Source organism: Halichoeres trimaculatus, unplaced genomic scaffold (genome assembly GCF_033239565.1).
Source record: "Halichoeres trimaculatus isolate MK-OKI-2021-1 unplaced genomic scaffold, fHalTri1.1 fHalTri1_scaffold_1, whole genome shotgun sequence".
Classification (NCBI taxonomy): Eukaryota; Metazoa; Chordata; class Actinopteri; order Labriformes; family Labridae; genus Halichoeres; species Halichoeres trimaculatus.
The window spans coordinates 33,772,452-33,786,895 of record NW_027437179.1 but is presented as its reverse complement, the minus strand read 5'-3'; the positions used below and the strand labels follow the sequence as shown (position 1 = coordinate 33,786,895).

Here is a 14,444-nt window from a genome sequence, read left to right as displayed (position 1 = left end):
TAAAGGGCATTGCTGACCTGACTAATAGATGGACACCCTGTAGGTGTAGGTTTAGCATTACCAACATGGCTAAGGTTGTTGATGGGCTTCAAAACTTCGGATCAGAAACAAATGGGTGATGTCACAGAGACAACCTCATTGTATTATACAGTCTTTGGCCTAAGGCACTAATACAGTATAATGTAGGCTTACCCATTTCTTGAATTTGGAAAACAAATAATTAAAGGTCCACTCTTCAAATGTAAAATCCACACTCACTATAATTTTACATTCTCACTTTTGTTGGAATTCAAGTTTTAAAGAAAATAGCCTGAAGTGTCTGACCAGCTTTTTTTTCCCTTTTATTCACAGTCCACCACTGTAGTGTTATTATAAAACTTTCAGTGGATCTTTTTCAGCTAAGAGACACACGTAAGAACCGTACAGAAATAGACTTTCATGACTCTGCAACATCACATATAGCAACTAAAAAAAAGCACTAAAAAGAACCAGATGTAAAAACAAATGCCAGCTGCTAATAAATGTGATTCCAGTGTTGCTCAGTGTCTGCTTCAGGAATGTTTTCCAGATTAGCAGTATGAGTTCAGACTGTGAGCTGTAACACACCTCAAACCCAATACTGTGAAGTAAAGTTGATTTAAATGTTCAATTGATTTTTTAAGTGGGTCAGAGTTTTAGCCAGTGTTTTACAAGACAAAGGGCTGCAAAAAATGAATCTTCCTGAAATCAGCCCCTCTCTAATGAGGTCAGTGCAATGATTAAATGTCCTTAAAAATAAAACATGTTCTCTCCTCATTTATTTCTCTCTGGGGGCCTGGCTGGAAAAATTCAGCCCAAGGTACAGGGATCACCGAACCCTGAATCATGAAAAGGGCAACCACAAACCAACAGATGACACAAGGACCTCCAGTGAAGCCTGGGCAGCCTTGGAAAACCTCCCTCCCCCTCTCATTAGCAGTGGAACAGTCTCTGTAAACTACTGCAGGAGGTACAGGCTCTGTGGGTCGAGTACATCCCACACCCTATCCACATCTTAGAACAAATCAGTGTTCTGTAAATCTAGCTGGACTCAAAACAGAGCTGCAAAGATTGTGCACAACCAAAATGACATGAATCTGTGAGTTTTTGTCTTTCAGGAGATGCTTTAAACAAAACTGCAGGAAATGGTAAAAGCACACAAAGATCTTCAAAAGTTCACATTTCAAAACAGGAACAAATTGAACTTCAGTTTTGATGTAATGAAAATTTGTGGCTCTTTGTGTTTTTTCCAAATTAGGCTGCATTTTGTAACATGAATACATAGTCAGCTATGAGAAAATGCAAAATCTCTGTGGTTCCTGTTAAATTAAACAGCTGTTCTGCTGTCACACTGTGTACAAAACACAGGCAAACATGCTTTCTTTGAAATATCTTTGAAGAGAAAAAGATGTTTGATAGAAGGATGTTGTGTCTGCCTCTGTCTCTTCATATCGTCTCTCTGATCATCCTCTAAAGAAGAACTTCTCTCTGCTGGTGCCCCTCTTGTTTTTCTCACAAAAACCATAAGATATTTGTTTTAAAACCTGTTTGCTTTAAAGCTTCATTTCTGAACAGCAGAATAAAGTCTTAGCTGCACATTTGTATGCAATAAATGAGAGGTGTTACAAATTGTTTGCGTTGTACCAATAAAGGGCTGTGCTGCAAACGTCTCCTGTTTATCTCAGCCTGGCCACAGAGCCGCTAAACAAGCCTGGAGTTGTGTATAGAAACAGCTGTCGAGCACAGATAACCAAATGGCTTGTATTATACACATCCTCAGTATGTTTGCTTCGGTGGAAGGCGATTCAGGATTCCTGAAACAAAGTGCATTTTGGACATATTTACAAACTGTCTAAATTAGAGGGTCAGTCCATCTGTGAGGGGTCGTATCAACATGGGGACCTGTACTTACCTTTCCCTGAGGCCACTGGATGGGAAACCGTTTCCATGATTTGACCTTTTGCTGTTGTAGCTTTTGATCTATTATGGCTTGGTGCCTCTGGTGGAGTAAACTGAGCTGTCTTCAGATCCAGAAATGTACATATTGTTGGGAATAACGGAGAAACACTTTGAGTTTTCATTTAAATTTTTGATGAGATACAGATGTTAATCAGGCATCATCTTCATACTCATTCTCTTCTATTAGCATCAAGATAATGTAAAACATATAGAAAGAAATCTGCTTCATGATGCATGACAAAGCATATCTGGCCAGACTAAAATCTTACAACCATTTCTGAGTGTTGTAAATAAGTCTCCTCTGGGAAGCCCTTCCAGAAAGATTTCTTAACCTTGCTGCAGGGATTTGCTCCAATTCAATCAGCAGAGCGTCACAGAGTTCTGGCTCTGACATTGTGTGATAAGGCCTGGCTCTCACAAAACATTGTTGTTCCAGTTCATCCCAAAGGTGCTGAATAAGATTGAGGTCAGGATCCTGTGCACTACAAGAATCAAACACAATAACAATTTCCTCATGGTCACCCCCCCTTTTTTTTTTCTTTGCCAGAGGCACCGTCATGTTGAAAAAAGACATGACCTAGCACTACATCACCTACAGTATGGTTGAAGATGTACCTTGGGAATAAAAGGCAAAACTAAAAGCTGTAAAATAGCCTATAAACTATAAAATATTATAAATAGAAAAGTGAGATTCCTAACCTTCAGAGATGCCGCAAAATGCATATTAGCAGAACGGTTGAGAGTTTTTAGATGGCTATCTTCTGCAATCAAAGAGTATTTTCTGGGCTAGGAAAAAAACAACCAAAATTCAATCATTCAGAAGACTGGGAAAAAACACAGTCCAATGTTAGTCTTCCATTATGGAAGTTTAAGAAACTTTAGTTTATAGTTTGTTCATTTTTTTAAGTTAACATTATATACAGCCTGAATTAGATGTTAAAAAACTCAAGATAAAGAACAAAAGGCCTGTTACTTTCCAAATCATGTGCCTCCCATGTAATTGTGGTGTTGGAAAATATCACAATTAAATGCTTTACTTTGTCTTATCTAGCTGTGATATTTCGTTGATACCCGTTTTATCAGTTTTAATTTATCTCAGCTTTTATTTAAGTCCTGCGTATCTCAAAAGTTTAATTTGGCTTATCGACTGGAGTTCATCAAGGTATTTTTTTTTTTTTTAATTATGATGTGGGTTAACTCTGACAGTAATATAAGGCAGAAAATACAAGGTATAGTGTGGAGGTGTGCAACAATATACAATAAACACTGCTAAAGAAGAGTTTCTCATTATTATTATTATTATCATTATTATTATTATTATTATTATCATTATTATTATTATTATATTTCATTTTTCTAAAAATATGCATTATTTATTCTTTTCTTTTCTTTTATATTTTTTGTATATTTATATATTATTATTTATATAAATATTAACTTTTTTTATTTACTATTTTACAGAGTGTACAGCTAGTAATTCTGTATCATCTTCTGTTCACATTATTTTTGTGTTAATTGTGGCACCAACACACCAAGTCAAATTCCTTGTATGTGTAAATGTACTTGGCAATAAAACTTGATTCTGATTCTGATTAACTCCCAGAACTGAAACAGTAGTGATCTGTAACTGGATAGAGAAGAAAGAAAGAAAGAAAGAAAGAAAGAAAGAAAGAAAGAAAGAAAGAAAGAAAGAAAGAAAGAAAGAGTGAGAAGAGAAAGAGAAGAAAACAGAGGTGCAATTTGTTTTATAAGACATAAATTCATCAATTTACCAAGTTTTGATTTAAACTTAAAACTTATTTAAAAGTACTTAATGTTGCTTTTATAAAGGATTTATACTGGGGCTTGGTGGAACAAATCCAGCAAGCTGAATGACCCTGAGCTGTGTTGCTGTTTTTGCTGTCATGACACTAGATGTCCAGCAGGAGGCACAATGAGTTCAAGCTGTGCCTCATATTGCCACACTTCAGTGCCCATGCTCTGTAACTATGCATCCGAAGGGAACAATTTGGCATTTAGAAAGAACAATAGTACTTCAGTGGATTTTGGACTCTGATGCAGAGACAAAGCAGACATCCCTCCACTCTGTACATTCAGTTCAACAGAACAATGTGGGAAAAAACTCCAGAAAAAACAGTCACAAAGGCAAACACTTTGTTCACTGGTTCATGTCTGTTTATGTTTCATTCCTTCAGAGGCACTATACAGCTTTGCCAACTGAGCCTTGTTTCTGCTGCACATCTCTGATCTCCCTGGTGCCTAATTTTGATCTGGATTGAGCTTGACCTTAGCTGAGCAAATGGGAGTGGGCTGCGGTGGCATTTCAGAGCATGGTAAATGGGTCTTAGATGCATCACTGACTGCGCCTGGCTGCAGCCGGGCGCCCCATCTCCACAGATTCTTAGAAAATGGATTCGTCGTCTGATTATTGGACTGGAAAATGAATAAACAGTCCCCATCAACCTCAGACAGGAAACTTCCCCCACAGATCTAGCCTCAACAGAGCTGATGCACACTTTACCCTGAGAGCTCATGCAGAGCTACACTTACAGCCTGATAGTGTCTCTTCTTGTAAAGTATTGAGGTGAATCTGAGTGTATTTTTTCCCTTTTCCAAATTTCAGGTTGATTGATATTGCACTTGAAGGCCTCAGGAATTTGGTTTGAAGGAGCTGACAGACACTCACAATATCAAAGTCAAGAGGCTTTCAAAGCATCCACCTCAGTGAAAATAAACACTTTGGAAACCAAGTTCAAAAAGCAGCTTATTTAGCTGTGAAGATTACTGAGCAACCACAGTTTGACTGCCATCCTTCTAGCAAAAAAACAAAACAAAACAAAACAAAACAAAAACGAATGTTAGCATAGTGCAGCGCTAAATGTGAAGCTTTATTTGTCCGTGTTATAATCAGAGGGGGAGCAGAATCCCTAAAAGCTAGAACAACAAGTCTGTTGTTTAAACAGTAAGTTTAAGTTCTGGTGTATTGTCTTGAGGTACAAAGGTCTAAAAAAAAATTATGGATCACAGACTCTGCAGGTAAATGATGTCAAATTGGTTTGCTGAGTGTGGCTAACATTAGCAGAGCTATCACCACCAGCCTTTTTCAGTTTTACGTACCCAGTCATAAATCTTCAGAGTATTGGGAAAAAATTATTTAACTCAATGGATTTCTGTAACTTTACCATAGACTGTATAATTAACAGACGTAGCCCCCCCCCCCCCCCCCCCCCCAATGTCACCCATCTGTTTCAGGAATGGGTTTTTGAAGCAAATTAGCTGGAGCGGCCATATTGGAAGTGATGCGGGCACCTGTCAGTCACATGGGCTGGGTGAACTCTTGATCTTATCATCCTCCAAACTGCAGGGTAAAAAAAAAAACAAAACAAAACAAAACACCCGTACAGTGTGTGCTGATAGGGAAATTACTGATTCAGACAGGAGAAGTTTTTTCTACCAGGCTGTAAATATGTTTATTTCTGCTTTGAAAATGGCTTTTTTGGCTTGGTGTGTGTGTGACTTCAGGGGTCAAACTTAAGCGGACACTTGATATAAAGTAGATTCTAGCACTTCTGCATTGTCTCATATTTTTAGACCGAAGTTTGCCACTTGAACTTAACACAATTTCCATGACCTAGCGGGTGTCCGTAACCTAGTTGGTTTCCAAAACTTAGCACGATTCATGTAACTTAACTTTTTTTTTTTTTTAATTAACAGGGTTTTTATTCCACCTAAATGGATTTGTTACTAAACCAGTTTCTATAACTCAATGAATTTCGAAAAATTTAACAGATATTGGTTATTTAGCTGGTTTTAGTAAGTTAATGTATTTTTTTTTACTTGACAGATAATTCAGCGACAATATTAATCAAGAATCTGTTGTTATTTTTGTTCTGTGGTGTTTTGATCTCTGCAGTTTATGGAGGAAAAAGCTACTCAATGCTAAAGCCAATACACTATGATGCTAGCAGAAGAGCAGGATAGATCTAGAGTTACCTGTTTTTGCAGGTGTTTGAACTAGCCAGCTCATGAAAATGAACTGAGAAAATCACTTTCTGTCATCAGTGAGACTTGGTGACAACATACTCAGTGTTGTCTGCAGAAACTTGTAGTCTAACTTGCGTGACATTTCTCCCAGCAGTTTCTCATTTAAGATGCCAAATTGAAGAGCATCCATTTTGGATACAACAATGACATACTTCACACTACTATGAGCATAGACCCAAAATTATAAAGTTAACGGTCATAGCATTCTGCTCTAATTTCCTTGTTTTAAAATGCTGAGTTTAGTCTGACCTTTGTTGCTGTCTAACTAGCAAAGACTCAGAGTCTATACAAAGTTGAAGTGGAGCCAAATAATAAATCAGCATATGAGGAGCTAATCTGAACCAGCTATATTCACAGCAGATAATCTTTCATTCGTGTAAACAAACATAGTGAGGAGTCAGAGATTGTGGTCTAACAGCTACCACATGATTCACGTTTTTGTAATTAGACAGTGATACAATATGGTGTCACATTTTCCACCTGGGGCTGAGAATGATGCACTAGTAGAGTCAAAACTGAGCACCCAGACGACCACACGCAGACATGATATACGTATGATTCATGCTCCCTGGGGTGCTGCTGTAATGGTCCATTATACACATGGCTGGTAAGGAGATGGAGGAGTCTTTGGTGTGTACGGATACAGTTTTAGTGACCCTTGGTGGGGAAAGGAAGCTCCATATTGACCCCAGATGTGTTGAGTTGCTGACTGTGGGATCCTGTGTGTACTGTACGTCTGGGTAACACATAGGAGGGGGGCTGAGGGAGCGGATACTTTTTTTTTTTTTTTGGTCTACTTTTTTTAAACCAATTTGAAACATCTGCAAATTACAAATTAACTCAGCTTGAAAACAGCTTTTAAATTGACTGCTGTATGACTTCATAAAAGTGTTTTTGGTGTGTGTGGTAATCAGAGGCAAGAAAACAACATCCCTCCTTAAAAAGCCACTGCCCATAAAGTGCTGACCCCAAGTTGTTTGCCTCACTAAACTGTAATCCCAGCAGCGCCTGCGGAGAACCAGAGCAGAGAGGCCAATGCCCATTTTTTCTCTTTTCTTTTTTTTTGTACAGATGGGTTTAAGTGGGTCAGAAAATGTGTGAGGCTTCAATAGTTTGGGAAGCACTCCGACTATAGAAAGGGTCCAACCGGGGCAGGAAAGGGAAATTGAATGCAGACTGCCTGGGGCTCAGATCCAGGATCAGATGACTGCAGCAGCAAACCCTCTGAGCATTATAGAATCTGTTTGTCGATACACATAGTTTCCATGAGCGAGGATGTGAGCAGTCCAACATTTAGAGACGTGTAAACACTCACTTTTCTGCTCAACATGCCAGGATTTAAACAGATCCACACAATGGTATGGGAAAAGCTTTAATGTGGTTTGCAAGAAAGTCAAAGCCAGAGGAGTAAACTAAACCAAGAGCTTATCTACATCATACAGGAGTAACGAAAATACAGTAACAACATACATTCAGAGTGCACCAGAAGAAAAATATTCAGTGGTTGTTTTTCTCACATGTAACAGTTCATGAAATGGTTATTTAGGGGTTTGTGTAATAAAAGCTAGAATTGGGAAGATTAATACATTCATTTGTTTTTGTGTTGCCTGCCAAATTAAGCATACACAATGTAATAGATTGAGTGTTAAATATTAATATTCTAATAGTTGATCCTCATCTTGAGTCAAACTTACACTACTTCAGGCCAAACCGCTGGAAAACTGTACAGCTTCTTTGACTAACTGTTAAGTTCATCACAAAGAAGTTGTATAAGTTTAATCTTTTGGATCTTAGTTAAGAAAGGTTAGGACTGTGGACAATCAAAAAAAAAAAAGTCATATTAACGATATCGCAGGCATAACCGCATTCCAATTTCTTACATTCAAAGATTTGTTATTGTCGTAGAATAAAGACAGACCAATTTATTGGGCCAATTTGAAATAGTAAGCAGTGGCTGATGCCTGGACACACCAGGCAGAAAACATTAAACATATTTCTGACTGTCAAAAACATTTACGAGGGAGGGCTGAAAACTTCATAGCCTGACTAGGTAGGAGTTCTGCCACAGTGATAAAACTTGGCATGCATTAATGGTTTGTTTTCAGATTAACTGACAGTAATGTTTGAGGACTTTGAAAAGTATCACCAGAGACATTTCGTGAATATGGCTAAAATTTGGCGATTTGGCGCTGTCAAATATCTGCAGAAAAAGGAGTCAACCCCCAAGGACATTCAGGCTGACATGGTTGCTACATTAGGGTATGATGCTGCAGCTTTATCAACTGTGAAAAAGAGAGAAGCTGAATTCAATAGGGGTAGGGAGAGGCTTGAAGATGATTGTGCTAAAATATAAACCATGCCGTAAGTGTCAGAAAATGCTGACTTCAGTGCATGTCAAGTTTCATCATTGTAGCATAACCCCTTCCAAGTCTTTGTATACTGGACAATAACAACAACAAAAATGTGATATCAGCATTATTTATAGTATTTTAGCATGGTTGACAAATGAAAAAAAAAACAGTGTCAGGAAACCACTAGCCTTAATTAGCATTCAAAGCTCGACCAAAATGACAATTGGACTCGTTTGAAGCTCTTGAGGACATTTAACTTCTCCTCCTACACTGTCTGGTGCAACTCCAAATACAGCCTCTGAGGGTCATTAGTATGGGTGTGTGGAAAGAATAACCTTCTATCATTTTGTAGACTTCAGGGTTGGAATATAATCAGAAGGTCTGTATCAGAAATATTTAATCTTAGCCCTGAACAGGAACAGTTTTCAGAGCTAATGCTGCAGTAAATTCTGACAGTACCAGGATGCAAACAGAAAGTCAAACAATAGCTTTATGGGCAGACAGCTCTCCCCCACAATGGCAATTAAAAAACAATGTAATTAAGTGGTGAGCGTGGCAGTCTCACACCAGCCTCTCTCCCTCTTTCTCTCCATCCATCAATCTATATCTGCCTTACAGCATCATCCTCTGTGCTCTCCGCTTTCTCTCTACTTCACACACACACACATACACGCACATATTCGTTCAGCTGCTATAACACTGACACACAAGTCAGCCTCATCAGTGGGTCAGTGGAAGACGGTTGCCATGGCAGCACATCCCGAGCCATGTTGCCGCATGATCCGAGTTGTGATGCCGCTGAACCAGCCTCCTTCATCTTTTCTCTCTCCCTCATTTCCCTGTCTTTCTTTCTGCACGGCTTCCTGTAGTGCTGCTGTATAGAATCATTTAAAAAGGTTCAGTCCAGGTCTCTGGGTGTCCTTAAAACCGCCCCAAACTGGCTGTTACCTTGTAGACAAAAGGACAATCTATTCGCCCCTCACTTGTTCTGCAGTATTTTTCCCACAGTATGATCTACAGGGAATGATATCAGCTCTGATGTCATGTGTGAGAGTTAAAGTTAAATATGAGGTCAGAAAGAAGAATCATAAAGGAAAACATAACGTCTAATTTAATAAAAAGGTAGTTAATGTACTGTGAAGAAAAATACAATAACAGCAGATAGTATAACATGGAAACTGTGAGTTGTGGTTAACACGTGCTTGTAAGTGTTTTTTTTTCATCACATTTGGTTGTGATAACAGTTAACAATCAGACATTGCATGTTTCAAGTATCTCTTTTTTAGTTTGTATTCTTGATAATATAGACTTCAGCTCTACTTTTTTGGTTCCCATCTTTTCATGGGAAAAGGAAAACTTCAGATGAAACCACTTGAGAACACTTAACCAGAAAAGCATTAAACAGCAGCTGAACAACGTCATGACTAACCAGTCAAACTAGAAGAAATTTAGAGACAATCTGAGCCAGATTTTTCCCCAAGTTAGTGAGGAGCAAGTCAGAGCTGAGAACAGAATGAAAAATGGACTTTCATGTAATGAGCGGAAAGAAATTCAACTCCTAATGAATGCTAAAGCTGTGCAGTAATGCTGTTGCGTCGGCTGGATGTCTGAACTTTTAATATTTTGATCATGCTGGAACTTAATAAACCAGAACTATAAAATAAGAATGTAGTTCCAAGTTTCTAAGCTGCCTCAGAGCAGCATGAAAATCAGTGATGGCTGATGTAAGAGTAAGAGCAGGCACGGTCACACATACCAGATTAACTTAGACAAGTACACGCCTCCTGTTGCTGTCAATTCTTTGTATCCAAACAGGAAAGTAAAACATTTCCTAGCTTCATGCAGTGTTTATTTTGTTGGGAAAAGGTGCATCATCAACTCAGTTAGCCCAAAGTCGTGGAAGGCTTGAGCTTCCTCTTAAGCTCTAAAAACGATTAATGCTCTTTATTCCCGCTGAGGACATTTCTCTCCTTCATTCCCCAAGTGAGTAGAAGTCTGGAGCCAAACCAATGTTTGAATACATTATCCTTGTTTTGCTGACATCCTCCAATTCATGGTTCTGAAGCTGATGACCTTCCCTGATAGTACATTAATATGTCAGGGACCATGATAATGTGCAGGCAGACTGGCCTCCTGTGAAAATAATATGTTCTGCTATAAACATCAGGACAGCTTTCACCCATCAATGAAATGGCATTCTGGAAAAAAACAAGTCATTTCCATCTGTATTAAGCATAAGAAGCCAACCTGTGCTTACATATAATGCAGCTGAGTGGCTGCAAAACATCAACCATAATGAGTTGGACACCACAAAAATGAGAGCGAACGCTGAGCCGTAGTTATAATTTAGTTACCAGAGATGGAAAAACTCAGCAGACAACAGCAATATAAAGTGATTACTGCTCTACTCTGAAAGCAGTCTTTAAAATATGCCTTACAACAGCAGGAAATCATGTGAGTGATGGTGAGTGTCTGCCAGCATGGTGTGAAAATTTGAACCACAGGAAGCAGTTGTGATTCAGGCTGTGGTCGAACGTGAATGAGAATAAATGAGGAACCACATCAGCACTCAGACACACACTCACTGATGAATCGGAAATTTGTGTAATTATTCAGTCAAACAGAAAAACACTTGTTGGATTAAATACAGCCAACAATTTAACAGAGCAATTTCAGTGGTTTCAAAAGTCAAGTCAGGATTGGTGCACACTTGAAAGCCAGAGAAAAGCATTTAATGTATACAGTGAAGTTTGTGCTAGAAAGACAGGCTGAAGGATATCTCGTATTTCAGTCGTATGACCTGAGACGTGTCATGCTTTCCTCAGTTTCTTGTTTTCCATTAATTTCCTTCAATTAACGTCTCTAATTAGACTCCTGTGCAGCCCCCATAGAGTACTGGCAGGTGAGAGTAGAAACTTGTGAGTTTATAAGATGATAAAATTAAAGCATGTTTTTGGACAATTAGTTTTGTTTTTTTTCTCATCCCTCACAAACTGAAAAGATTGTCTCAATCTATATTTAGTGTAAAAATAGAAAAAGCTTTTATTTTAAGAATAAAGGCTGTCATGTAGTTTGTCAGGGCAGCTAATTTTCCTGTATTTAGCTTTTATTTAGTTTGAAGTAACAAAAGCATTTAGTGAAAGATTTTTGAAGTCTGGTTTGTTTGGCATTTGTGAATAAATAAATAAAAACATAAATAAATAAATAAATAAATGAATAAATAAATAAATAAAAACATAAATGAAAACACGAACAAATAAATAAATAAATATACATATATATAAAATTTAAAAGTCAGTATGATTTAAGAGCGTCAAAATTCAACTTCTGTTTACATCTGTGTCCTAAACACAGCAGTGAAGAAATATCTTGTCTTTGTATGAAGTACAACAGTTAGTGCACTAAGTAATAGAATAAAAAAGGGCCCAGGAGTGAGCCCTGAGGGACTCCACAATTCACTGTGAAGTGAGAGGTAACATATCAGCTGTAGACAAAGTGTTTTCAGTCTATTAAATCAGAGCAACACCACTCAGAGTCATCCCAGGTTAAACAATTCAGTGCTGCAGCCTCTCAGTATAGTAATTCTGTGGTTGAGTGCATTACAATCTAGATACAGTGGGATTCTGGCATGCGTCCATACTTGAAAAGAGAGAAACTGTTGAGAGCTGAGTTTTCATCGATGCATACTAAGTAGTTTAAAAATCTGGCTTATTTACAACTTTCCTTAAACTGGGACAAACCAGATTCTCATTAAGATGAGTTTAACTGGAGAGAAGTGGGTCTCCTGCTGTGAAAGAAAGCTGGAGCTCTGGAGGAGATTTAGGATGTACTGTACGTGGTATCAGATTATTGATGAGGCAGACACACAGCTGCAGTGATTACTGTCAGGGTGGACACATTTAGCCTTCGAAAGCTGCTGCTGTCTGCCGTGGGCTAATCGATATCCATTAGACTTTGTACAGTGTGCTGCAGATGCTAACAGCATGCATACTTCCCTCGATATTCAGGCATTAGCATCTTATGAGATACATCCCTCTTACACTCTGATAAAGGGTTATACTATTGATTGACAAGATGTAGGTCATGCTATCAGGGTTAAATTTAGATCAATGAGCACATGAGCTGGAAATTTAATGAAAGGAAACAGTTGCACTGTTTTGTTGCAGCTAAAAATATGCATTCTGTCCTATTATTCACATGCAAGTGTATTATTTATAGTGCTGTGAGGGTTGTGCATTGCTTTGATAAATTAAAAATTATCATGTGAAGCAGTAAACAGGATCACTGATTGACAAGAAGTCACTACCACTCAGAAATAGGTCAAACTCTTATGATAAACTCAGATCAATGAGTGTATGAAAGGCAGAGCTGGGCTTTAGTAAAAGAGGATAGAAATTGCACCTCCTTGTACAGTCGATTACCAGCAGGTTTCCATGGTAACGCAGGAGGAGCCTGATCTATTTTCAAGAGCTGGTGGTTAATGGCTCTCCATGAACTGAACTGTGAGGGTGTGACAGGGGATGTGTACAGTAGAAATGCAAATGAAGCCCAGAAATTGCAAAAAGGGAACTGTAAGAAGAAAAACTAGAGCGTGCGCTGCTCTGCCTGGATTAGCTTGTTATCTATCTGAACCAAAGGATGCTGGTGTAATTATCAGGCTGGATTAGGTCTTGATGTGGAGGAATGCAGCATTGCTGTATTACTGCAGAGAGATCAGAGATACTTTTCATTGAACCATATGCAAACACAGCCCAGCAAAGCATACAAACCAAACTGGTTTTAACAGCCTTTATCCACCAAATACAGCAAGCAACCTACTCAAGGTCAGACAGAGAATAGCACCACGTATTTCCATATCTATCCACATTCTGGCAGCCACAATAGCCTATCTTCTATGCCTTTGGGACACATTGGGTAATCAGCATGTGGGTATTCAAACACACAAACTGTCCTCTTGGTGTGTTAAATATGGACCACACCAAGCTACATAATCAAATCCTATTACCTCTGTGACATCTGCAGCGTAAAAACCCTTTGAATTAAACAGACAGGAGGTTGTATCAAACTTTAGAAGTCGTTAAAGTGGTGCAGCTAAGAGGAAGAGATGAGCAACACAATGCAACATGAGTTTATATCAGTAAATAGTGAAGCTGTTGGAGGCATTTCTTTATCTTTTCTTTGCTTTAATATCAAAAGGCTGTGTTTTATTTCTGATTGTGATTGGTCAACACTCCTTAACACTGATGATAAATCAATGCAAAGGCCTCATAAGGGACAATATGAATACTTACATCACATCACATCACATCAAATCAGTCAATGAAAAGGAGTTCAAGCACATTTCATCTCTGCCTGTTGACACTGTGGCAAAAATGTTAATTTCTATCACAGACTGATCCTGAGGGTCAGCAATAATGACAGTCAGAGGGCACAGATGTAATAGTAGCTACTGGACTCCACACCTCTGCAGGGAAAAATGGAGCAACACCCTCCACTGTAATCCAGGAAACAGCAGCAGAACAAGTGAGAGCATCTCTAAGTCATGGATGGTTTTAAAATCAATAAAAACATCTTTAAATCAATAATCTGTGTCAACTTGTTTGTGTTTTTTTTTAATGGTTGCTCTGTGATTAGTTGGAAAATCTATAGTGAGCTTTAAACATCTCAAACTGTCAGGATTCTCATGCCCCAAACACCCATTCACTACATATTACCTTTTACTTTAATGTGTTTGTTGCATCATATTTATGCATTGAAAGCATACACATCAATCACGCTCATGCAGGCTATATAAAGCTTGCAGCCTACTCAAGGTTATGGAGAAAATAGCACCAAGCAGCGATTTCTATATTTCAAAGGAATACTAAAGCCACGGAGAGTTCAAGTACTCTCTGCATTGAAAAATCTGTCTGGAGGTATCCAAACACTGCCAGAGATCAGCCAAGGCATTTCCTCTTAGCAGCCATAAGATAAAACTTACAGAGTACATACAAGTGCAGGAATCTGCTGTTATTTGTAAACATATTCATGCACTATATCAAAGTAGAGTTTTTAGATGCATCCATCAATTAG

General features: G+C 38.4%; 1 protein-coding gene across 6 annotated transcripts in view; it reads right to left on the bottom strand.

The window, feature by feature from the left end:
* Positions 1-14,444, bottom strand: part of nav1b (neuron navigator 1b) — a 101,998-nt gene that overhangs the window by 26,175 nt on the left and 61,379 nt on the right. The window lies entirely within an intron of this gene.